Below are 24,873 nucleotides of genomic sequence, written 5' to 3' on the forward strand. Positions count from 1 at the left end.
AAAAGAAAAATGGAAAATTTGGTGACTACAAGAAAGTGGTCTGGGCAGAAGCCAGCTGCAGTGCAAAGCACCAAAAGAGGCCAAAAGAATGCTGACAGGTGTTGTAAAAGCAAAACAAAATCCAAGGAGGCAGACACAACTTTGTTGGGAAGATATGAGGGACATGGCAAGGATGCATTAAAAAAAAAAAAAAAAGAAAAAAAAAATCTCAGCCAGAGCCAAAGCCATGAAAAGGCATGACAGCCCAACAAGTGCAGGGACTTGCCCCAAAGCTAGTTCAATTGATCCCCATTAAAATCGCAAGATTTGGTTTCCCTTCCCGAAAGGAAATTTCATTTCCTTTCGGGAAGGGAAAACAAATCTTGCGACCCTGCAAAGAAAGGCTTACAAACACTCTGGAAAGGAGATATGATCAAAAGAAATGCAATTGCAAAAAACCCCCAAAAAAGGGAAAATTGGGAAATTTGGTGACTACAAGAAAGTGGTCTGGGCAGAAGCCAGGTGCAGTGCAAAGCACCAAAAGAGGCCAAAAATAACCTGAGAGGAGTTGTAAAAAAAGGGCAAAAATCAAGGAGGCAGGCACAACTTGGTGGGGAAGATATGAGCAACATTGCATGGATACTTAAAAAAAGAAAAAACAAAATCTCAGCCAAAGTCAAAGCCATGAAAAGGCATGGCATGCAACGAACTGCAAGGACACGCACAACATACACCAAGCCTTGCCAGAATTGATCCCCGCTGAAGGCCAAAACAAATAAGAAGGGCTTACACACACTCTGGAATGGAGATATGATCAAAGGAAACAAAATTGAAAAAAAAAAAAAGAAAAATGGAAAATTTGGTGACTACAAGAAAGTGGTCTGGGCAGAAGCCAGCTGCAGTGCAAAGCACCAAAAGAGGCCAAAAGGATGCTGACAGGTGTTGTAAAAGCAAAACAAAATCCAAGGAGGCAGACACAACTTGGTTGGGAAGATATGAGGGACATGGCGCGGATGCATTCAAAAAAAAAAAAAAAAAAAAAAATCTCAGCCAGAGCCAAAGCCATGAAAAGGCATGGCATGCAAACAACTGCAAGGACACGCACAACATACACCAAGCCTTGCCAGAATTGCTCCCTGCTGAAGGCCAAAACAAATAAGAGCGGCTTACACACACTCTGGAATGGAGATATGATCAAAGGAAAAAAAATTGGAAAAAAAAAAAAAAGAAAAATGGAAAATTTGGTGACTACAAGAAAGTGGTCTGGGCAGAAGCCAGGTGCAGTGCAAAGCACCAAAAGAGGCCAAAAATAACCTGACAGGTGTTGTAAAAGCAAAACAAAATCCCAGGAGGTGCAAACAACTTGGTTGGGAAGATATGAGGGACATGGCACGGATGCATTCAAAAAAAAGAAAAAAAAAAAAAAATCTCAGCCAAAGTCAAAGCCATGAATAGGCATGGCATGCAAACAACTGCAAGGACACGCACAACATACACCAAGCCTTGCCAGAATTGCTCCCTGCTGAAGGCCAAAACAAATAAGAAGGGCTTACACACACTCTGGAATGGAGATATGATCAATGGAAACAAAATTGGAAAAAAAAAAAAAGAAAAATGGAAAATTTGGTGACTACAAGAAAGTGGTCTGGGCAGAAGCCAGGTGCAGTGCAAAGCACCAAAAGAGGCCAAAAGGATGCTGACAGGTGTTGTAAAAGCAAAACAAAATCCAAGGAGGCAGACACAACTTGGTGGGGAAGATATGAGGGACATGGCACGGATGCATTAAAAAAAAAAAAAAAAAAAAAAATCTCAGCCAGAGCCAAAGCCATGAAAAGGCATGACAGCCCAACAAGTGCAGGGACTTGCCCCAAAGCTTGTCCAATTGATCCACATTAAAATCGCAAGATTTGGTTTCCCTTCCCGAAAGGAAATTTCATTTCCTTTCGGGAAGGGAAACCAAATCTTGCGACCCTGCAAAGAAAGGCTTACAAACACTCTGGAAAGGAGACATGATCAAAAGAAATGCAATTGCAAAAAACCCCCAAAAAAGGGAAAATTGGGAAATTTGGTGACTACAAGAAAGTGGTCTGGGCAGAAGCCAGGTGCAGTGCAAAGCACCAAAAGAGGCCAAAAGGATGCTGACAGGTGTTGTAAAAGCAAAACAAAATCCCAGGAGGTGCAAACAACTTGGTTGGGAAGATATGAGGGACATGGCACGGATGCATTCAAAAAAAAGAAAAGAAAAAACAAAATCTCAGCCAAAGTCAAAGCCATGAAAAGGCATGGCATGCAAACAACTGCAGGGACACGCACAACATACACCAAGCCTTGCCAGAACTGATCCCTGCTGAAGGCCAAAACAAATAAGAGTGGCTTACACACACTCTGGAATGGAGATATGATAAAAGGAAACAAAATTAAAAAAAAAAAAAAAAGAAAAATGGAAAATTTGGTGACTACAAGAAAGTGGTCTGGGCAGAAGCCAGGTGCAGTGCAAAGCACCAAAAGAGGCCAAAAATAACCTGAAAGGTGTTGTAAAAGCAAAAAAAAATCCAAGGAGGTGCAAACAACTTGGTTGGGAAGATATGAGGGACATGGCAGGGATGCATTCAAAAAAAAGAAAAGAAAAAAAAAATCTAAGCCAAAGTCAAAGCCATGAAAAGGCATGGCATGCAAACAACTGCAAGGACACGCACAACATACACCAAGCCTTGCCAGAATTGATCCCCGCTGAAGGCCAAAACAAATAAGAAGGGCTTACACACACTCTGGAATGGAGATATGATCAAAGGAAACAAAATTGGAAAAAAAAAAAAAGAAAAATGGAAAATTTGGTGACTACAAGAAAGTGGTCAGGGCAGAAGCCAGGTGCAGTGCAAAGCACCAAAAGAGGCCAAAAGGATGCTGACAGGTGTTGTAAAAGCAAAACAAAATCCAAGGAGGCAGACACAACTTGGTGGGGAAGATATGAGGGACATGGCACGGATGCATTAAAAAAAAAAAAAAAAAAAAAAAAAAATCTCAGCCAGAGCCAAAGCCATGAAAAGGCATGACAGCCCAACAAGCGCAGGGACTTGCCCCAAAGCTTGTCCAATTGATCCCCATTAAAATCGCAAGATTTGGTTTCCCTTCCCGAAAGGAAATTTCATTTCCTTTCGGGAAGGGAAAACAAATCTTGCGACCCTGCAAAGAAAGGCTTACAAACACTCTGGAAAGGAGACATGATCAAAAGAAATGCAATTGCAAAAAACCCCCAAAAAAGGGAAAATTGGGAAATTTGGTGACTACAAGAAAGTGGTCTGGGCAGAAGCCAGGTGAAGTGCAAAGCACCAAAAGAGGCCAAAAATAACCTGAGAGGAGTTGTAAAAAAAGGGCAAAAATCAAGGAGGCAGGCACAACTTGGTGGGGAAGATATGAGCAACATTGCATGGATACTTAAAAAAAGAAAAAAAAAAATCTCGGCCAAAGTCAAAGCCATGAAAAGGCATGGCATGCAAACAACTGCAGGGACACGCACAACATACAGCAAGCCTTGCCAGAACTGATCCCTGCTGAAGGCCAAAACAAATAAGAAGGGATTACACACACTCTGGAATGGAGATATGATCAAAGGAAACAAAACTGAAAAAAAAAAATAAGAAAAATGGAAAATTTGGTGACTACAAGAAAGTGTTCTGGGCAGAAGCCAGGTGCAGTGCAAAGCACCAAAAGAGGCCAAAAGGATGCGGACAGGTGTTGTAAAAGCAAAACAAAATCCAAGGAGGCAGACACAACTTGGTGGGGAAGATATGAGGGACATGGCACGGATGCATTCAAAAAAAAAAAAAGAAAAAAAAAATCTCAGCCAGAGCCAAAGCCATGAAAAGGCATGACAGCCCAACAACTGCAGGGACACGCACAACATACACCAAGCCTTGCCAGAATTGCTCCCTGCTGAAGGCCAAAACAAATAAGAAGGGCTTACACACACTCTGGAATGGAGATATGATCAAAGGAAACAAAATTGAAAAAAAAAAAAAGAAAAATGGAAAATTTGGTGACTACAAGAAAGTGGTCTGGGCAGAAGCCAGGTGCAGTGCAAAGCACCAAAAGAGGCCAAAAGGATGCTGACAGGTGTTGTAAAAGCAAAACAAAATCCAAGGAGGCAGACACAACTTGGTTGGGAAGATATGAGGGACATGGCAAGGATGCATTAAAAAAAAAAAAAAAAGAAAAAAAAAATCTCAGCCAGAGCCAAAGCCATGAAAAGGCATGACAGCCCAACAAGTGCAGGGACTTGCCCCAAAGCTAGTTCAATTGATCCCCATTAAAATCGCAAGATTTGGTATCCCTTCCCGAAAGGAAATTTCATTTCCTTTCGGGAAGGGAAAACAAATCTTGCGACCCTGCAAAGAAAGGCTTACAAACACTCTGGAAAGGAGATATGATCAAAAGAAATGCAATTGCAAAAAACCCCCAAAAAAGGGAAAATTGGGAAATTTGGTGACTACAAGAAAGTGGTCTGGGCAGAAGCCAGGTGCAGTGCAAAGCACCAAAAGAGGCCAAAAATAACCTGAGAGGAGTTGTAAAAAAAGGGCAAAAATCAAGGAGGCAGGCACAACTTGGTGGGGAAGATATGAGCAACATTGCATGGATACTTAAAAAAAGAAAAAAAAAAATCTCAGCCAAAGTCAAAGCCATGAAAAGGCATGGCATGCAAACAACTGCAAGGACACGCACAACATACAGCAAGCCTTGCCAGAATTGATCCCCGCTGAAGGCCAAAACAAATAAGAAGGGCTTACACACACTCTGGAATGGAGATATGATCAAAGGAAACAAAATTGAAAAAAAAAAAAAAGAAAAATGGAAAATTTGGTGACTACAAGAAAGTGGTCTGGGCAGAAGCCAGGTGCAGTGCAAAGCACCAAAAGAGGCCAAAAGGATGCTGACAGGTGTTGTAAAAGCAAAACAAAATCCAAGGAGGCAGACACAACTTGGTGGGGAAGATATGAGGGACATGGCACGGATGCATTAAAAAAAAAAAAAAAAAAAAAAAAATCTCAGCCAGAGCCAAAGCCATGAAAAGGCATGACAGCCCAACAAGCGCAGGGACTTGCCCCAAAGCTTGTCCAATTGATCCCCATTAAAATCGCAAGATTTGGTTTCCCTTCCCGAAAGGAAATGAAATTTCCTTTCGGGAAGGGAAACCAAATCTTGCGACCCTGCAAAGAAAGGCTTACAAACACTCTGGAAAGGAGACATGATCAAAAGAAATGCAATTGCAAAAAACCCCCAAAAAAGGGAAAATTGGGAAATTTGGTGACTACAAGAAAGTGGTCTGGGCAGAAGCCAGGTGCAGTGCAAAGCACCAAAAGAGGCCAAAAGGATGCTGACAGGTGTTGTAAAAGCAAAACAAAATCCCAGGAGGTGCAAACAACTTGGTTGGGAAGATATGAGGGACATGGCAAGGATGCATTCAAAAAAAAGAAAAGAAAAAAAAAAATCTCAGCCAAAGTCAAAGCCATGAAAAGGCATGGCATGCAAACAACTGCAGGGACACGCACAACATACACCAAGCCTTGCCAGAATTGCTCCCTGCTGAAGGCCAAAACAAATAAGAGCGGCTTACACACACTCTGGAATGGAGATATGATCAAAGGAAACAAAATTGAAAAAAAAAAAAAAGAAAAATGGAAAATTTGGTGACTACAAGAAAGTGGTCTGGGCAGAAGCCAGGTGCAGTGCAAAGCACCAAAAGAGGCCAAAAGGATGCTGACAGGTTTTGCAAAAGCAAAACAAAATCCAAGGAGGCAGACACAACTTGGTTGGGAAGATATGAGGGACATGGCGCGGATGCATTAAAAAAAAAAAGAAGAAAAAAAAAAATCTCAGCCAGAGCCAAAGCCATGAAGAGGCATGACAGCCCAACAAGTGCAGGGACTTGCCCCAAAGCTTGTCTAATTGATCCCCATTAAAATCGCAAGATTTGCTTTCCCTTCCCGAAAGGAAATTTCATTTCCTTTCGGGAAGGGAAAGCAAATCTTGCGACCCTGCAAAGAAAGGCTTACAAACACTCTGGAAAGGAGACATGATCAAAAGAAATGCAATTGCAAAAAACCCCCAAAAAAGGGAAAATTGGGAAATTTGGTGACTACAAGAAAGTGGTCAGGGCAGAAGCCAGGTGCAGTGCAAAGCACCAAAAGAGGCCAAAAGGATGCTGACAGGTGTTGTAAAAGCAAAACAAAATCCAAGGAGGTGCAAACAACTTGGTGGGGAAGATATGAGAGACATGGCACGGATGCATTAAAAAAAAAAAAAAGAAAAAAAAAACTCTCAGCCAAAGTCAAAGCCATGAAAAGGCATGGCATGCAAACAACTGCAGGGACACGCACAACATACACCAAGCCTTGCCAGAATTGCTCCCTGCTGAAGGCCAAAACAAATAAGAGCGGCTTACACACACTCTGGAATGGAGATATGATCAAAGGAAAAAAAATTGGAAAAAAAAAAAAAAGAAAAATGGAAAACATGGTGACTACAAGAAAGTGGTCTGGGCAGAAGCCAGGTGCAGTGCAAAGCACCAAAAGAGGCCAAAAATAACCTGACAGGTGTTGTAAAAGCAAAACAAAATCCAAGGAGGTGCAAACAACTTGGTTGGGAAGATATGAGGGACATGGCACGGATGCATTCAAAAAAAAGAAAAAAAAAAAAAAATCTCAGCCAAAGTCAAAGCCATGAATAGGCATGGCATGCAAACAACTGCAAGGACACGCACAACATACACCAAGCCTTGCCAGAATTGCTCCCTGCTGAAGGCCAAAACAAATAAGAAGGGCTTACACACACTCTGGAATGGAGATATGATCAATGGAAACAAAATTGGAAAAAAAAAAAAAGAAAAAAGGAAAATTTGGAGACTACAAGAAAGTGGTCTGGGCAGAAGCCAGGTGCAGTGCAAAGCACCAAAAGAGGCCAAAAGGATGCTGACAGGTGTTGTAAAAGCAAAACAAAATCCAAGGAGGCAGACACAACTTGGTGGGGAAGATATGAGGGACATGGCACGGATGCATTCAAAAAAAAAAAAAAAAAAAAAAAAAAATCTCAGCCAGAGCCAAAGCCATGAAAAGGCATGACAGCCCAACAAGTGCAGGGACTTGCCCGAAAGGTTGTCCAATTGATCCCCATTAAAATCGCAAGATTTGGTTTCCCTTCCCGAAAGGAAATTTCATTTCCTTTCGGGAAGGGAAACCAAATCTTGCGACCCTGCAAAGAAAGGCTTACAAACACTCTGGAAGGGAGACATGATCAAAGAAATGCAATTGCAAAAAACCCCCAAAAAAGGGAAAATTGGGAAATTTGGTGACTACAAGAAAGTGGTCTGGGCAGAAGCCAGGTGCAGTGCAAAGCACCAAAAGAGGCCAAAAATAACCTGAGAGGAGTTGTAAAAAAAGGGCAAAAATCAAGGAGGCAGGCACAACTTGGTGGGGAAGATATGAGCAACATTGCATGGATACTTAAAAAAAGAAAAAAAAAAATCTCAGCCAAAGTCAAAGCCATGAAAAGGCATGGCATGCAAACAACTGCAATGACACGCACAACATACACCAAGCCTTCCCAGAACTGATCCCCGCTGAAGGCCAAAACAAATAAGAAGGGCTTACACACACTCTGGAATGGAGATATGATCAAAGGAAACAAAATTGAAAAAAAAAAAAAAGAAAAATGGAAAATTTGTTGACTACGAGAAAGTGGTCTGGGCAGAAGACAGGTGCAGTGCAAAGCACCAAAAGAGGCCAAAAGGATGCTGACAGGTGTTGTAAAAGCAGAACAAAATCCCAGGAGGTGCAAACAACTTGGTTGGGAAGATATGAGGGACATGGCACGGATGCATTCAAAAAAAAAAGAAGAAAAAAAAAAATCTCAGCCAAAGTCAAAGCCATGAAAAGGCATGGCATGCAAACAACTGCAGGGACACGCACAACATACACCAAGCCTTGCCAGAATTGCTCCCTGCTGAAGGCCAAAACAAATAAGAAGGGCTTACACACACTCTGGAATGGAGATATGATCAAAGGAAACAAAATTGAAAAAAAAAAAAAGAAAAATGGAAAATTTGGTGACTACAAGAAAGTGGTCTGGGCAGAAGCCAGCTGCAGTGCAAAGCACCAAAAGAGGCCAAAAGGATGCTGACAGGTGTTGTAAAAGCAAAACAAAATCCAAGGAGGCAGACACAACTTTGTTGGGAAGATATGAGGGACATGGCACGGATGCATTAAAAAAAAAAAAAAAAGAAAAAAAAAATCTCAGCCAGAGCCAAAGCCATGAAAAGGCATGACAGCCCAACAAGTGCAGGGACTTGCCCCAAAGGTTGTCCAATTGATCCCCATTAAAATCGCAAGATTTGGTTTCCCTTCCCGAAAGGAAATTTCATTTCCTTTCGGGAAGGGAAACCAAATCTTGCGACCCTGCAAAGAAAGGCTTACAAACACTCTGGAAAGGAGATATGATCAAAAGAAATGCAATTGCAAAAAACCCCCAAAAAAGGGAAAATTGGGAAATTTGCTGACTACAAGAAAGTGGTCTGGGCAGAAGCCAGGTGCAGTGCAAAGCACCAAAAGAGGCCAAAAATAACCTGAGAGGAGTTGTAAAAAAAGGGCAAAAATCAAGGAGGCAGGCACAACTTGGTGGGGAAGATATGAGCAACATTGCATGGATACTTAAAAAAAGAAAAAAAAAAATCTCAGCCAAAGTCAAAGCCATGAAAAGGCATGGCATGCAAACAACTGCAAGGACACGCACAACATACAGCAAGCCTTGCCAGAATTGCTCCCTGCTGAAGGCCAAAACAAATAAGAAGGGCTTATACACACTCTGGAATTGAGATATGATCAAAGGAAACAAAATTGGAAAAAAAAAAAAAGAAAAATGGAAAATTTGGTGACTACAAGAAAGTGGTCTGGGCAGAAGCCAGGTGCAGTGCAAAGCACTAAAAGAGGCCAAAAGGATGCTGACAGGTGTTGTAAAAGCAAAACAAAATCCAAGGAGGCAGACACAACTTGGTGGGGAAGATATGAGGGACATGGCACGGATGCATTCAAAAAAAAAAGAAGAAAAAAAAAAATCTCAGCCAAAGTCAAAGCCATGAAAAGGCATGGCATGCAAACAACTGCAGGGACACGCACAACATACACCAAGCCTTGCCAGAATTGATCCCTGCTGAAGGCCAAAACAAATAAGAAGGGCTTACACACACTCTGGAATGGAGATATGATCAAAGGAAACAAAATTGAAAAAAAAAAAAAAGAAAAATGGAAAATTTGGTGACTACAAGAAAGTGGTCTGGGCAGAAGCCAGGTGCAGTGCAAAGCACCAAAAGAGGCCAAAAGGATGCTGACAGGTGTTGTAAAAGCAAAACAAAATCCAAGGAGGCAGACACAACTTGGTGGGGAAGATATGAGGGACATGGCACGGATGCATTCAAAAAAAAAAAAAAAAAAAAAAAAATCTCAGCCAGAGCCAAAGCCATGAAAAGGCATGACAGCCCAACAAGCGCAGGGACTTGCCCCAAAGGTTGTCCAATTGATCCCCATTAAAATCGCAAGATTTGGTTTCCCTTCCCGAAAGGAAATTTCATTTCCTTTTAGGAAGGGAAACCAAATCTTGCGACCCTGCAAAGAAAGGCTTACAAACACTCTGGAAAGGAGACATGATCAAAAGAAATGCAATTGCAAAAAACCCCCAAAAAAGGGAAAATTGGGAAATTTGGTGACTACAAGAAAGTGGTCTGGGCAGAAGCCAGGTGCAGTGCAAAGCACCAAAAGAGGCCAAAAATAACCTGAGAGAAGTTGTAAAAAAAGGGCAAAAATCAAGGAGGCAGGCACAACTTGGTGGGGAAGATATGAGCAACATTGCATGGATACTTAAAAAAAGAAAAAACAAAATCTCAGCCAAAGTCAAAGCCATGAAAAGGCATGGCATGCAACGAACTGCAAGGACACGCACAACATACACCAAGCCTTGCCAGAATTGATCCCCGCTGAAGGCCAAAACAAATAAGAAGGGCTTACACACACTCTGGAATGGAGATATGATCAAAGGAAACAAAATTGAAAAAAAAAAAAAGAAAAATGGAAAATTTGGTGACTACAAGAAAGTGGTCTGGGCAGAAGCCAGCTGCAGTGCAAAGCACCAAAAGAGGCCAAAAGGATGCTGACAGGTGTTGTAAAAGCAAAACAAAATCCAAGGAGGCAGACACAACTTGGTTGGGAAGATATGAGGGACATGGCGCGGATGCATTCAAAAAAAAAAAAAAAAAAAAAAATCTCAGCCAGAGCCAAAGCCATGAAAAGGCATGACAGCCCAACAAGTGCAGGGACTTGCCCCAAAGCTTGTCCAATTGATCCCCATTAAAATCGCAAGATTTGGTTTCCCTTCCCGAAAGGAAATTTAATTTCCTTTCGGGAAGGGAAACCAAATCTTGCGAACCCTGCAAAGAAAGGCTTACAAACACTCTGGAAAGGAGACATGACCAAAGAAATGCAATTGCAAAAAACCCCCAAAAAAGGGAAAATTGGGAAATTTGGTGACTACAAGAAAGTGGTCTGGGCAGAAGCCAGGTGCAGTGCAAAGCACCAAAAGAGGCCAAAAATAACCTGAGAGGAGTTGTAAAAAAAGGGCAAAAATCAAGGAGGCAGGCACAACTTGGTGGGGAAGATATGAGCAACATTGCATGGATACTTAAAAAAAGAAAAAAAAAAAATCACAGCCAAAGTCAAAGCCATGAAAAGGCATGGCATGCAAACAACTGCAGGGACACGCATAACATACACCAAGCCTTGCCAGAATTGCTCCCTGCTGAAGGCCAAAACAAATAAGAAGGGCTTACACACACTCTGGAATGGAGATATGACCAAAGGAAACAAAATTAAAAAAAAAAAAAAAGAAAAATGGAAAATTTGGTGACTACAAGAAAGTGGTCTGGGCAGAAGCCAGGTGCAGTGCAAAGCACCAAAAGAGGCCAAAAGGATGTTGACAGGTGTTGTAAAAGCAAAACAAAATCCAAGGAGGTGCAAACAACTTGGTTGGGAAGATATGAGGGACATGGCAGGGATGCATTCAAAAAAAAGAAAAGAAAAAAAAAATCTCAGCCAAAGTCAAAGCCATGAAAAGGCATGGCATGCAAACAACTGCAGGGACACGCACAACATACACCAAGCCTTGCCAGAATTGATCCCTGCTGAAGGCCAAAACAAATAAGAAGGGCTTACACACACTCTGGAATGGAGATATGATCAAAGGAAACAAAATTGAAAAAAAAAAAAAAGAAAAATGGAAAATTTGGTGACTACAAGAAAGTGGTCTGGGCAGAAGCCAGGTGCAGTGCAAAGCACCAAAAGAGGCCAAAAGGATGCTGACAGGTGTTGCAAAAGCAAAACAAAATCCAAGGAGGCAGACACAACTTGGTGGGGAAGATATGAGGGACATGGCGCGGATGCATTAAAAAAAAAAAGAAGAAAAAAAAAAATCTCACCCAGAGCCAAAGCCATGAAAAGGCATGACAGCCCAACAAGTGCAGGGACTTGCCCCAAAGCTTGTCTAATTGATCCCCATTAAAATCGCAAGATTTGGTTTCCCTTCCCGAAAGGAAATTTCATTTCCTTTCGGGAAGGGAAAGCAAATCTTGCGACCCTGCAAAGAAAGGCTTACAAACACTCTGGAAAGGAGACATGATCAAAAGAAATGCAATTGCAAAAAACCCCCAAAAAAGGGAAAATTGGGAAATTTGGTGACTACAAGAAAGTGGTCTGGGCAGAAGCCAGGTGCAGTGCAAAGCACCAAAAGAGGCCAAAAGGATGCTGACAGGTGTTGTAAAAGCAAAACAAAATCCAAGGAGGCAGACACAACTTGGTGGGGAAGATATGAGAGACATGGCACGGATGCATTAAAAAAAAAAAAAAGAAAAAAAAAAATCTCAGCCAAAGTCAAAGCCATGAAAAGGCATGGCATGCAAACAACTGCAGGGACACGCACAACATACACCAAGCCTTGCCAGAATTGCTCCCTGCTGAAGGCCAAAACAAATAAGAGCGGCTTACACACACTCTGGAATGGAGATATGATCAAAGGAAAAAAAATTGGAAAAAAAAAAAAAAGAAAAATGGAAAATTTGGTGACTACAAGAAAGTGGTCTGGGCAGAAGCCAGGTGCAGTGCAAAGCACCAAAAGAGGCCAAAAATAACCTGAGAGGAGTTGTAAAAAAAGGGCAAAAATCAAGGAGGCAGGCACAACTTGGTGGGGAAGATATGAGCAACATTGCATGGATACTTAAAAAAAGAAAAAAAAAAATCTCAGCCAAAATCAAAGCCATGAAAAGGCATGGCATGCAAACAACTGCAGGGACACGCACAACATACAGCAAGCCTTGCCAGAATTGATCCCCGCAGAAGGCCAAAACAAATAAGAAGGGCTTACACACACTCTGGAATGGAGATATGATCAAAGGAAACAAAATTGAAAAAAAAAAAAAAAGAAAAATGGAAAATTTGGTGACTACAAGAAAGTGGTCTGGGCAGAAGCCAGGTGCAGTGCAAAGCACCAAAAGAGGCCAAAAGGATGCTGACAGGTGTTGTAAAAGCAAAACAAAATCCAAGGAGGCAGACACAACTTGGTGGGGAAGATATGAGGGACATGGCACGGATGCATTAAAAAAAAAAAAAAAAAAATCTCAGCCAGAGCCAAAGCCATGAAAAGGCATGACAGCCCAACAAGTGCAGGGACTTGCCCCAAAGCTTGTCCAATTGATTCCCCAATAAAATCGCAAGATTTGGTTTCCCTTCCCGAAAGGAAATTTCATTTCCTTTCGGGAAGGGAAACCAAATCTTGCGACCCTGCAAAGAAAGGCTTACAAACACTCTGGAAAGGAGACATGATCAAAAGAAATGCAATTGCAAAAAACCCCCAAAAAAGGGAAAATTGGGAAATTCGGTGACTACAAGAAAGTGGTCTGGGCAGAAGCCAGGTGCAGTGCAAAGCACCAAAAGAGGCCAAAATAACCTGAGAGGAGTTGTAAAAAAAGGGCAAAAATCAAGGAGGCAGGCACAACTTGGTGGGGAAGATATGAGCAACATTGCATGGATACTTAAAAAAAGAAAAAAAAAAATCTCAGCCAAAGTCAAAGCCATGAAAAGGCATGGCATGCAAACAACTGCAGGGACACGCACAACATACACCAAGCCTTGCCGGAATTGCTCCCTGCTGAAGGCCAAAACAAATAAGAAGGGCTTACACACACTCTGGAATGGAGATATGATCAAAGGAAACAAAATTGAAAAAAAAAAAAAAGAAAAATGGAAAATTTGGTGACTACAAGAAAGTGGTCTGGGCAGAAGCCAGCTGCAGTGCAAAGCACCAAAAGAGGCCAAAAGGATGCTGACAGGTGTTGTAAAAGGAAAACAAAATCCAAGGAGGTACATACAACTTGGTGGGGAAGATATGAGGGACATGGCACGGATGCATTAAAAAAAAAAAAAAAAGAAAAAAAAAATCTCAGCCAGAGCCAAAGCCATGAAAAGGCATGACAGCCCAACAAGTGCAGGGACTTGCCCCAAAGCTTGTCCAATTGATCCCCATTAAAATCGCAAGATTTGGTTTCCCTTCCCGAAAGGAAATTTCATTTCCTTTCGGGAAGGGAAACCAAATCTTGCGACCCTGCAAAGAAAGGCTTACAAACACTCTGGAAAGGAGATATGATCAAAAGAAATGCAATTGCAAAAAACCCCCAAAAAAGGGAAAATTGGGAAATTTGGTGACTACAAGAAAGTGGTCTGGGCAGAAGCCAGGTGCAGTGCAAAGCACCAAAAGAGGCCAAAAATAACCTGAGAGGAGTTGTAAAAAAAGGGCAAAAATAAAGGAGGCAGGCACAACTTGGTGGGGAAGATATGAGCAACATTGCATGGATACTTAAAAAAAGAAAAAAAAAAATCTCAGCCAAAGTCAAAGCCATGAAAAGGCATGGCATGCAAACAACTGCAGGGACACGCACAACATACAGCAAGCCTTGCCACAACTGATCCCTGCTGAAGGCCAAAACAAATAAGAAGGGCTTATACACACTCTGGAATTGAGATATGATCAAAGGAAACAAAATTGGAAAAAAAAAAAAAGAAAAATGGAAAATTTGGTGACTACAAGAAAGTGGTCTGGGCAGAAGCCAGGTGCAGTGCAAAGCACTAAAAGAGGCCAAAAGGATGCTGACAGGTGTTGTAAAAGCAAAACAAAATCCAAGGAGGCAGACACAACTTGGTGGGGAAGATATGAGGGACATGGCACGGATGCATTCAAAAAAAAAAGAAGAAAAAAAAAAATCTCAGCCAAAGTCAAAGCCATGAAAAGGCATGGCATGCAAACAACTGCAGGGACACGCACAACTTACACCAAGCCTTGCCAGAATTGATCCCTGCTGAAGGCCAAAACAAATAAGAAGGGCTTACACACACTCTGGAATGGAGATATGATCAAAGGAAACAAAATTCAAAAAAAAAAAAAAAAGAAAAATGGAAAATTTGGTGACTACAAGAAAGTGGTCTGGGCAGAAGCCAGGTGCAGTGCAAAGCACCAAAAGAGGCCAAAAGGATGCTGACAGGTGTTGTAAAAGCAAAACAAAATCCAAGGAGGCAGACACAACTTGGTTGGGAAGATATGAGGGACATGGCGCGGATGCATTCAAAAAAAAAAAAAAAAAAAAAAAATCTCAGCCAGAGCCAAAGCCATGAAAAGGCATGACAGCCCAACAAGTGCAGGGACTTGCCCCAAAGCTTGTCCAATTGATCCCCATTAAAATCGCAAGATTTGGTTTCCCTTCCCGAAAGGAAATTTCATTTCCTTTCGGGAAGGGAAACCAAATCTTGCGACCCTGCAAAGAAAGGCTTACAAACACTCTGGAAAGGAGACATGACCAAAGAAATGCAATTGCAAAAAACCCCCAAAAAAGGGAAAATTGGGAAATTTGGTGACTACAAGAAAGTGGTCTGGGCAGAAGCCAGGTGCAGTGCAAAGCACCAAAAGAGGCCAAAAATAACCTGAGAGGAGTTGTAAAAAAAGGGCAAAAATCAAGGAGGCAGGCACAACTTGGTGGGGAAGATATGAGCAACATTGCATGGATACTTAAAAAAAGAAAAAAAAAAATCTCAGCCAAAGTCAAAGCCATGAAAAGGCATGGCATGCAAACAACTGCAGGGACACGCACAACATACACCAAGCCTTGCCGGAATTGCTCCCTGCTGAAGGCCAAAACAAATAAGAAGGGCTTACACACACTCTGGAATGGAGATATGACCAAAGGAAACAAAATTAAAAAAAAAAAAAAAGAAAAATGGAAAATTTGGTGACTACAAGAAAGTGGTCTGGGCAGAAGCCAGGTGCAGTGCAAAGCACCAAAAGAGGCCAAAAGGATGTTGACAGGTGTTGTAAAAGCAAAACAAAATCCCAGGAGGTGCAAACAACTTGGTTGGGAAGATATGAGGGACATGGCACGGATGCATTCAAAAAAAAGAAAAGAAAAAACAAAATCTCAGCCAAAGTCAAAGCCATGAAAAGGCATGGCATGCAAACAACTGCAGGGACACGCACAACATACACCAAGCCTTGCCGGAATTGCTCCCTGCTGAAGGCCAAAACAAATAAGAAGGGCTTACACACACTCTGGAATGGAGATATGACCAAAGGAAACAAAATTGGAAAAAAAAAAAAGAAAAATGGAAAATTTGGTGACTACAAGAAAGTGGTCTGGGCAGAAGCCAGGTGCAGTGCAAAGCACCAAAAGAGGCCAAAAGGATGCTGACAGGTGTTGTAAAAGCAAAACAAAATCCAAGGAGGCAGACACAACTTGGTGGGGAAGATATGAGGGACATGGCACGGATGCATTAAAAAAAAAAAAAAAAAACAAATCTCAGCCAGAGCCAAAGCCATGAAAAGGCATGACAGCCCAACAAGTGCAGGGATTTGCCCCAAAGCTTTTCCAATTGATCCCCATTAAAATCGCAAGATTTGCTTTCCCTTCCCGAAAGGAAATTTCATTTCCTTTCGGGAAGGGAAAGCAAATCTTGCGACCCTGCAAAGAAAGGCTTACAAACACTCTGGAAAGGAGATATGATCAAAAGAAATGCAATTGCAAAAAACCCCCAAAAAAGGGAAAATTGGGAAATTTGGTGACTACAAGAAAGTGGTCTGGGCAGAAGCCAGGTGCAGTGCAAAGCACCAAAAGAGGCCAAAAATAACCTGAGAGGTGTTGTAAAAAAAGGGCAAAAATCAAGGAGGCAGACACAACTTGGTGGGGAAGATATGAGCAACATTGCATGGATACTTAAAAAAAGAAAAAAAAAAAATCTCAGCCAAAGTCAAAGCCATGAAAAGGCATGGCATGCAAACAACTGCAGGGACACGCACAACATACACCAAGCCTTGCCAGAATTGATCCCTGCTGAAGGCCACAACAAATAAGAAGGGCTTACACACACTCTGGAATGGAGATATGATCAAAGGAAACAAAATTGAAAAAAAAAAAAAAAAAAAAATGGAAAATTTGGTGACAACAAGAAAGTGGTCTGGGCAGAAGCCAGGTGCAGTGCAAAGCACCAAAAGAGGCCAAAAGGATGCTGACAGGTGTTGTAAAAGCAAAACAAAATCCAAGGAGGCAGACACAACTTGGTGGGGAAGATATGAGGGACATGGCACGGATGCATTAAAAAAAAAAAAAAAAAAAAAAAAATCTCAGCCAGAGCCAAAGCCATGAAAAGGCATGACAGCCCAACAAGTGCAGGGACTTGCCCCAAAGCTTGTCCAATTGATCCCCATTAAAATCGCAAGATTTGGTTTCCCTTCCCGAAAGGAAATTTCATTTCCTTTCGGGAAGGGAAACCAAATCTTGCGACCCTGCAAAGAAAGGCTTACAAACACTCTGGAAAGGAGATATGATCAAAAGAAATGCAATTGCAAAAAACCCCCAAAAAAGGGAAAATTGGGAAATTTGGTGACTACAAGAAAGTGGTCTGTGCAGAAGCCAGGTGCAGTGCAAAGCACCAAAAGAGGCCAAAAATAACCTGAGAGGAGTTGTAAAAAAAGGGCAAAAATCAAGGAGGCAGGCACAACTTGGTGGGGAAGATATGAGCAACATTGCCTGGATACTTAAAAAAAGAAAAAAAAAAATCTCAGCCAAAGTCAAAGCCATGAAAAGGCATGGCATGCAAACAACTGCAATGACACGCACAACATACAGCAAGCCTTGCCAGAACTGATCCCCGCTGAAGGCCAAAACAAATAAGAAGGGCTTACACACACTCTGGAATGGAGATATGATCAAAGGAAACAAAATTGAAAAAAAAAAAAAAGAAAAATGGAAAATTTGGTGACTACAAGGAAGTGGTCTGGGCAGAAGCCAGCTGCAGTGCAAAGCACCAAAAGAGGCCAAAAGGATGCTGACAGGTGTTGTAAAAGCAAAACAAAATCCCAGGAGGTGCAAACAACTTGGTTGGGAAGATATGAGGGACATGGCACGGATGCATTCAAAAAAAAAAGAAGAAAAAAAAAAAATCTCAGCCAAAGTCAAAGCCATGAAAAGGCATGGCATGCAAACAACTGCAGGGACACACACAACATACACCAAGCCTTGCCAGAATTGATCCCTGCTGAAGGCCAAAACAAATAAGAAGGGCTTACACACACTCTGGAATGGAGATATGATCAAAGGAAACAAAATTGAAAAAAAAAAAAAAGAAAAATGGAAAATTTGGTGACTACAAGAAAGTGGTCTGGGCAGAAGCCAGGTGCAGTGCAAAGCACCAAAAGAGGCCAAAAGGATGCTGACAGGTGTTGTAAAAGCAAAACAAAATCCAAGGAGGCAGACACAACTTGGTTGGGAAGATATGAGGGACATGGCGCGGATGCATTCAAAAAAAAAAAAAAAAAAAAAAAAAATCTCAGCCAGAGCCAAAGCCATGAAAAGGCATGACAGCCCAACAAGTGCAGGGACTTGCCCCAAAGCTTGTCCAATTGATCCCCATTAAAATCGCAAGATTTGGTTTCCCTTCCCGAAAGGAAATTTCATTTCCTTTCGGGAAGGGAAACCAAATCTTGCGACCCTGCAAAGAAAGGCTTACAAACACTCTGGAAAGGAGACATGACCAAAGAAATGCAATTGCAAAAAACCCCCAAAAAAGGGAAAATTGGGAAATTTGGTGACTACAAGAAAGTGGTCTGGGCAGAAGCCAGGTGCAGTGCAAAGCACCAAAAGAGGCCAAAAATAACCTGAGAGGAGTTGTAAAAAAAGGGCAAAAATCAAGGAGGCAGGCACAACTTGGTGGGGAAGATATGAGCAACATTGCATGGATACTTAAAAAAAGAAAAAAAAAAATCTCAGCCAAAGTCAAAGCCATGAAAAGGCATGGCATGCAAACAACTGCAGGGACACGCACAACATACACCAAGCCTTGCCGGAATTGCTCCCTGCTGAAGGCCAAAACAAATAAGAAGGGCTTACACACACTCTGGAATGGAGATATGACCAAAGGAAACAAAATTAAAAAAAAAAAAAAAGAAAAATGGAAAATTTGGTGACTACAAGAAAGTGGTCTGGGCAGAAGCCAGGTGCAGTGCAAAGCACCAAAAGAGGCCAAAAGGATGTTGACAGGTGTTGTAAAAGCAAAACAAAATCCCAGGAGGTGCAAACAACTTGGTTGGGAAGATATGAGGGACATGGCACGGATGCATTCAAAAAAAAGAAAAGAAAAAACAAAATCTCAGCCAAAGTCAAAGCCATGAAAAGGCATGGCATGCAAACAACTGCAGGGACACGCACAACATACACCAAGCCTTGCCGGAATTGCTCCCTGCTGAAGGCCAAAACAAATAAGAAGGGCTTACACACACTCTGGAATGGAGATATGACCAAAGGAAACAAAATTAAAAAAAAAAAAAAAGAAAAATGGAAAATTTGGTGACTACAAGAAAGTGGTCTGGGCAGAAGCCAGGTGCAGTGCAAAGCACCAAAAGAGGCCAAAAGGATGTTGACAGGTGTTGTAAAAGCAAAACAAAATCCCAGGAGGTGCAAACAACTTGGTTGGGAAGATATGAGGGACATGGCACGGATGCATTCAAAAAAAAGAAAAGAAAAAACAAAATCTCAGCCAAAGTCAAAGCCATGAAAAGGCATGGCATGCAAACAACTGCAGGGACACGCACAACATACACCAAGCCTTGCCGGAATTGCTCCCTGCTGAAGGCCAAAACAAATAAGAAGGGCTTACACACACTCTGGAATGGAGATATGACCAAAGGAAACAAAATTGGAAAAAAAAAAAAGAAAAATGGAAAATTTGGTGACTACAAGAAAGTGGTCTGGGCAGAAGCCAGGTGCAGTGCAAAGCACCAAAAGAGGCCAAAAGGATGCTGACAGGTGTTGTAAAAGCAAAACAAAATCCAAGGTGGTGCAAAAAACTTGGTTGGGAAGATATGAGGGACATGGCACGGATGCATTCAAAAAAAAAAGAAGAAAAAAAAAAAATCTCAGCCAAAGTCAAAGCCATGAAAAGGCATGACAGCCCAACAAGTGCAGGGACTTGCCCCAAAGCTTGTCCAATTGATCCCCATTAAAATCGCAAGATTTGGTTTCCCTTCCCGAAAGGAAATTTCATTTCCTTTTAGGAAGGGAAACCAAATCTTGCGACCCTGCAAAGAAAGGCTTACAAACACTCTGGAAAGGAGACATGATCAAAAGAAATGCAATTGCAAAAAACCCCCAAAAAAGGGAAAATTGGGAAATTTGGTGACTACAAGAAAGTGGTCTGGGCAGAAGCCAGGTGCAGTGCAAAGCACCAAAAGAGGCCAAAAATAACCTGAGAGGAGTTGTAAAAAAAGGGCAAAAATCAAGGAGGCAGGCACAACTTGGTGGGGAAGATATGAGCAACATTGCATGGATACTTAAAAAAAGAAAAAAAAAAATCTCAGCCAAAGTCAAAGCCATGAAAAGGCATGGCATGCAAACAACTGCAATGACACGCACAACATACACCAAGCCTTGCCAGAATTGATCCCCGCTGAAGGCCAAGACAAATAAGAAGGGCTTACACACACTCTGGAATGGAGATATGATCAAAGGAAACAAAATTGAAAAAAAAAAAAAAGAAAAATGGAAAATTTGGTGACTACAAGAAAGTGGTCTGGGCAGAAGCCAGGTGCAGTGCAAAGCACCAAAAGAGGCCAAAAGGATGCTGACAGGTGTTGTAAAAGAAAAACAAAATCCCAAGAGGTGCAAACAACTTGGTTGGGAAGATATGAGGGACATGGCACGGATGCATTCAAAAAAAAGAAAAGAAAAAACAAAATCTCAGCCAAAGTCAAAGCCATGAAAAGGCATGGCATGCAAACAACTGCAGGGACACGCACAACATACACCAAGCCTTGCCGGAATTGCTCCCTGCTGAAGGCCAAAACAAATAAGAAGGGCTTACACACACTCTGGAATGGAGATATGACCAAAGGAAACAAAATTGAAAAAAAAAAAATTGGAAAAATGGAAAATTTGGTGACTACAAGAAAGTGGTCTGGGCAGAAGCCAGGTGCAGTGCAAAGCACCAAAAGAGGCCAAAAGGATGCTGACAGGTGTTGTAAAAGCAAAACAAAATCCAAGGAGGCAGACACAACTTGGTGGGGAAGATATGAGGGACATGGCACGGATGCATTAAAAAAAAAAAAAAAAACAAATCTCAGCCAGAGCCAAAGCCATGAAAAGGCATGACAGCCCAACAAGCGCAGGGACTTGCCCCAAAGGTTGTCCAATTGATCCCCATTAAAATCGCAAGATTTGGTTTCCCTTCCCGAAAGGAAATTTCATTTCCTTTTAGGAAGGGAAACCAAATCTTGCGACCCTGCAAAGAAAGGCTTACAAACACTCTGGAAAGGAGACATGATCAAAAGAAATGCAATTGCAAAAAACCCCCAAAAAAGGGAAAATTGGGAAATTTGGTGACTACAAGAAAGTGGTCTGGGCAGAAGCCAGGTGCAGTGCAAAGCACCAAAAGAGGCCAAAAATAACCTGAGAGGAGTTGTAAAAAAAGGGCAAAAATCAAGGAGGCAGGCACAACTTGGTGGGGAAGATATGAGCAACATTGCATGGATACTTAAAAAAAGAAAAAAAAAAATCTCAGCCAAAGTCAAAGCCATGAAAAGGCATGGCATGCAAAGAACTGCAGGGACACGCACAACATACAGCAAGCCTTGCCAGAATTGATCCCCGCTGAAGGCCAAAACAAATAAGAAGGGCTTACACACACTCTGGAATGGAGATATGATCAAAGGAAACAAAATTGAAAAAAAAAAAAAAGAAAAATGGAAAATTTGGTGACTACAAGAAAGTGGTCTGGGCAGAAGCCAGGTGCAGTGCAAAGCACCAAAAGAGGCCAAAAGGATGCTAACAGGTGTTGTAAAAGCAAAACAAAATCCAAGGAGGCAGACACAACTTGGTTGGGAAGATATGAGGGACATGGCACGGATGCATTCAAAAAAAAAAGAAGAAAAAAAAAAAATCTCAGCCAAAGTCAAAGCCATGAAAAGGCATGGCATGCAAACAACTGCAGCGACACGCACAACATACACCAAGCCTTGCCAGAATTGATCCCTGCTGAAGGCCAAAACAAATAAGAAGGGCTTACACACACTCTGGAATGGAGATATGATCAAAGGAAACAAAATTGAAAAAAAAAAAAAAGAAAAATGGAAAATTTGGTGACTACAAGAAAGTGGTCTGGGCAGAAGCCAGGTGCAGTGCAAAGCACCAAAAGAGGCCAAAAGGATGCTGACAGGTGTTGTAAAAGCAAAACAAAATCCAAGGAGGCAGACACAACTTTGTTGGGAAGATATGAGGGACATGGCACGAATGCATTAAAAAAAAAAAAAAAAAAAAAAAAAAATCTCAGCCAGAGCCAAAGCCATGAAAAGGCATGACAGCCCAACAAGCGCAGAGACTTGCCCCAAAGCTTGTCCAATTGATCCCCATTAAAATCGCAAGATTTGGTTTCCTTTCCCGAAAGGAAATTTCATTTCCTTTCGGGAAGGGAAACCAAATCTTGCGACCCTGCAAAGAAAGGCTTACAAACACTCTGGAAAGGAGACATGACCAAAGAAATGCAATTGCAAAAAACCCCCAAAAAAGGGAAAATTGGGAAATTTGGTGACTACAAGAAAGTGGTCTGGGCAGAAGCCAGGTGCAGTGCAAAGCACCAAAAGAGGCCAAAAATAACCTGAGAGGAGTTGTAAAAAAAGGGCAAAAATCAAGGAGGCAGGCACAACTTGGTGGGGAAGATATGAGCAACATTGCATGGATACTTAAAAAAAGAAAAAAAAAAAATCTCAGCCAAAGTCAAAGCCATGAAAAGGCATGGCATGCAAACAACTGCAAGGACACGCACAACATACACCAAGCCTTGCCAGAATTGATCCCCGCTGAAGGCCAAAACAAATAAGAAGGGCTTACACACACTCTGGAATGGAGATATGACCAAAGGAAACAAAATTGGAAAAAAAAAAAAGAAAAATGGAAAATTTGGTGACTACAAGAAAGTGGTCTGGGCAGAAGCCAGGTGCAGTGCAAAGCACCAAAAGAGGCCAAAAGGATGCTGACAGGTGTTGTAAAAGCAAAACAAAATCCCAGGAGGTGCAAACAACTTGGTTGGGAAGATATGAGGGACATGGCACGGATGCATTCAAAAAAAAAAGAAGAAAAAAAAAAATCTCAGCCAAAGTCAAAGCCATGAAAAGGCATGGCATGCAAACAACTGCAAGGACACGCACAACATACACCAAGCCTTGCCGGAATTGATACCTGCTGAAGGCCAAAACAAATAAGAAGGGCTTACACACACTCTGGAATGGAGATATGATCAAAGGAAACAAAATTGAAAAAAAAAAAAAAGAAAAATGGAAAATTTGGTGACTACAAGAAAGTGGTCTGGGCAGAAGCCAGGTGCAGTGCAAAGCACCAAAAGAGGCCAAAAGGATGCTGACAGGTGTTGTAAAAGCAAAACAAAATCCCAGGAGGTGCAAACAACTTGGTTGGGAAGATATGAGGGACATGGCACGGACGCATTCAAAAAAAAAAGAAGAAAAAAAAAAAATCTCAGCCAAAGTCATAGCCATGAAAAGGCATGGCATGCAAACAACTGCAGGGACACGCACAACATACACCAAGCCTTGCCAGAATTGATCCCTGCTGAAGGCCAAAACAAATAAGAAGGGCTTACACACACTCTGGAATGGAGATATGATCAAAGGAAACAAAATTGAAAAAAAAAAAAAGAAAAATGGAAAATTTGGTGACTACAAGAAAGTGGTCTGGGCAGAAGCCAGGTGCAGTGCAAAGCACCAAAAGAGGCCAAAAGGATGCTGACAGGTGTTGTAAAAGCAAAACAAAATCCAAGGAGGCAGACACAACTTGGTGGGGAAGATATGAGGGACATGGCACGGATGCATTAAAAAAAAAAAAAAAAAAAAAAAAATCTCAGCCAGAGCCAAAGCCATGAAAAGGCATGACAGCCCAACAAGCGCAGGGACTTGCCCCAAAGGTTGTCCAATTGATCCCCATTAAAATCGCAAGATTTGGTTTCCCTTCCCGAAAGGAAATTTCATTTCCTTTTAGGAAGGGAAACCAAATCTTGCGACCCTGCAAAGAAAGGCTTACAAACACTCTGGAAAGGAGACATGATCAAAAGAAATGCAATTGCAAAAAACCCCCAAAAAAGGGAAAATTGGGAAATTTGGTGACTACAAGAAAGTGGTCTGGGCAGAAGCCAGGTGCAGTGCAAAGCACCAAAAGAGGCCAAAAATAACCTGAGAGGAGTTGTAAAAAAAGGGCAAAAATCAAGGAGGCAGGCACAACTTGGTGGGGAAGATATGAGCAACATTGCATGGATACTTAAAAAAAGAAAAAACAAAATCTCAGCCAAAGTCAAAGCCATGAAAATGCATGGCATGCAAAGAACTGCAAGGACACGCACAACATACACCAAGCCTTGCCAGAATTGATCCTCGCTGAAGGCCAAAACAAATAAGAAGGGCTTACACACACTCTGGAATGGAGATATGATCAAAGGAAACAAAATTCAAAAAAAAAAAAAGAAAAATGGAAAATTTGGTGACTACAAGAAAGTGGTCTGGGCAGAAGCCAGGTGCAGTGCAAAGCACCAAAAGAGGCCAAAAGGATGCTGACAGGTGTTGTAAAAGCAAAACAAAATCCAAGGAGGCAGACACAACTTGGTTGGGAAGATATGAGGGACATGGCGCGGATGCATTCAAAAAAAAAAAAAAAAAAAAAATCTCAGCCAGAGCCAAAGCCATGAAAAGGCATGACAGCCCAACAAGTGCAGGGACTTGCCCCAAAGCTTGTCCAATTGATCCCCATTAAAATCGCAAGATTTGCTTTCCCTTCCCAAAAGGAAATTTCATTTCCTTTCGGGAAGGGAAAGCAAATCTTGCGACCCTGCAAAGAAAGGCTTACAAACACTCTGGAAAGGAGACATGATCAAAAGAAATGCAATTGCAAAAAACCCCCAAAAAAGGGAAAATTGGGAAATTTGGTGACTACAAGAAAGTGGTCTGGGCAGAAGCCAGGTGCAGTGCAAAGCACCAAAAGAGGCCAAAAGGATGTTGACAGGTGTTGTAAAAGCAAAACAAAATCCCAGGTGGTGCAAACAACTTGGTTGGGAAGATATGAGGGACATGGCACGGATGCATTCAAAAAAAAGAAAAGAAAAAACAAAATCTCAGCCAAAGTCAAAGCCATGAAAAGGCATGGCATGCAAACAACTGCAGGGACACGCACAACATACACCAAGCCTTGCCGGAATTGCTCCCTGCTGAAGGCCAAAA

Source organism: Haemorhous mexicanus, chromosome 3 (assembly GCF_027477595.1).
Source record: "Haemorhous mexicanus isolate bHaeMex1 chromosome 3, bHaeMex1.pri, whole genome shotgun sequence".
Classification (NCBI taxonomy): domain Eukaryota; kingdom Metazoa; phylum Chordata; class Aves; order Passeriformes; family Fringillidae; genus Haemorhous; species Haemorhous mexicanus.